Here is a 2422-nt window from a genome sequence, read left to right as displayed (position 1 = left end):
TGGTTTGAAGGATCTGTTCAAGTTAATTGTTAATCATTGCACCTAGATAATATATCCTATTATGTGTTATGTTCACTAGTAGTTTATGCTACATGTAATTACAATAGTTTTTATTTGTCTGATTTATGTATTTGATGCTGTTCATGTTTGTGATACTTCAGCTGATTTCAGGCATTTTTTTTTTCAATACAAAGACTTGTGAGTTTTTGTTATTTTTTTCTAGGTTTCGTTGTTTATTGTGCTGAGCGTCGAAGCTCGCTACTTTAATTTTGTCCTTATTTGAGTTTGAGTCAGTCTAGTCTGTTCCATGAAGTGCTAGCTTGCTGTATGATGTTTGACGGCTTAGAGGATACCAGGTACATTACAAAATAAAAAAAGTTTTGGTCTTATGCTCTTACTTATATACATGTATATGAAATTGATTGCAGGGGGTAAAACTGCTAATTGCTTTCTTTGTAAATTATATATAGACTTGTACATCAAGATGATATACTTTCATGGCCATCGCTTGTCACTGTGCATAAAAACTTTGTAGCGAAACATGCGTCCCAAGGGCAGTGTTGTTACGCTAAATTAAGAATGAAACAACAACCTCGCATCAGTTGAGTGCCTATGGCACCTACTGTCCCCCTTTGCTCTTCATTGACTCAAATGGTGCCCTCCTTCGTGATCTGGAAATAATATATCAGAGTGCAAGGTCTATAATATCATAAAATACAAATCTATGGTTAATTTTTTTTCTTAATCGTTATATTTGTTAGGTGCAATGACCCATGGTTAAGTTTGAGAAAGAAACTTCTATATTTCTCGTAGAAGATGAATGCTTTCTATGCCGAGAAATAGCTGAGATATGTTCTGATTTGATGGTTCCTTATAGAGCGGTGTAGCTGTATAGTGAATTACATCATGTATTTTGTCAATGTCTGACTCTAGCATGAACACTGGTTTTCAGAGAACTAGAAGAGTGAGGAAAAGTACGTTTTTTCACTCCCTTAACCAGAATTGCTGAACAGAATTTTGAGTAGAATGTTCTTCCTTTTACACGTTATAGTATTACAAATTCTGCCGACGGCTGTCACAAACACCTTTTCTTTATATCGAGAAAAAATGCATTTTGTCAGTATAACTATTAAAGAAAATGCGTTCTTCAGAAATTTAATTCTAATTTATTCAAAAACTAGTCGCAGTTTCACTTTGATTTTTTTTCACACAAGTAGGGGAACTGATGAGGCTAGGATTTAGCAATTTAAAAAAAATTGGCGCCAAAAATGGGAAAAGGGCGTTATAGTTAGCCGTCGACAGAACTGTGATTACGGTTGTGAGTAATATTACAATTTTAGAGCAAAAAAAAAAATGTTTGACCTATTTTGGCGAATACACGTTGAGAGTCGGACGCCGACGATCGGTTTTCTGAGTTCACCTAGAGGGTGGGCAGAGGGTACCAGTGCGAGTGGAAGGTCCTACTTCTACACTCTCCTTCCATTGCTTCTACCCTGTCCCCGTCGTTTTATGCGACAAAAATTCTAAATTTATGCAAACTGAGCCCAAAAATGTGAAATTATGCGATTCTGTTAATTTTAACAAAGAATGACAAAGGAAAATAATCACAAATTATTCAAAAAATGATCAAATTTTGATAAATTATGCGGGATGCATAAAACCACGGAGACAGCTTCTACCTATCAATCCTACTTTGTGATAGCACTAATTCAATGACCACTAATGCGTCGATGTGCTTCTCTGTATGCGAACTTAGACACAAGCAGTGTATTCCTAGATCATTAACTGAGGGAATTCTTTCGTGGTTCAATATCCCCCCCCCCCCCACAGTTGAGCCTTTTTAGTTCCCCAATAAATGTACTTAAATCATTCCATTTCTTGTTGTGCGCACTCTTTTCTTTATTTTAGCCCTGGTAGGTCTGGCTGTGTGTAGCAATGTTTTGCTTGTGTATTCTAATAATAATAATCTTAATGTGTCTTTGTGATTTTCATTTTGTAAAGTGACTATGGTCTTCATTGTTTAATAAAACTGATAGAAATCATGGTGAAATTCTTCCTTGATTTACTAGGTGCTGGTGTGTCTTCATTGCAGTGTGCTTTATATAGGGCCTACTTGTAAGTTTATTTTACATAAATCGCTACCTCAGAATTACAAAGATCTATCTGCTCAGTACATAGTTTTGAGAAATTTGACATCTAAGATTTTGAGTTTCACATTTTTCAAGCTTGTTTGAATCCCATTCTTTGAATATCTTGATAACGACTCTGAATAATCCTACGATTTTGATAGAGCACATAGAACATTAATTTGGTATATGACCTCAAGGCCTTAGTAACTCAAAACGGCCTAAAATGTCAGCTAGAACTTTTTAATTGTAATTCTAAGGTATCGAAATGTTAAACAAAAAACAACCAAAGAACC

Source organism: Aplysia californica, unplaced genomic scaffold (genome assembly GCF_000002075.1).
Source record: "Aplysia californica isolate F4 #8 unplaced genomic scaffold, AplCal3.0 scaffold00548, whole genome shotgun sequence".
Classification (NCBI taxonomy): domain Eukaryota; kingdom Metazoa; phylum Mollusca; class Gastropoda; order Aplysiida; family Aplysiidae; genus Aplysia; species Aplysia californica.
The sequence above is the reverse complement of the archived record's forward strand: the minus strand, read 5'-3'. Positions refer to the sequence as shown.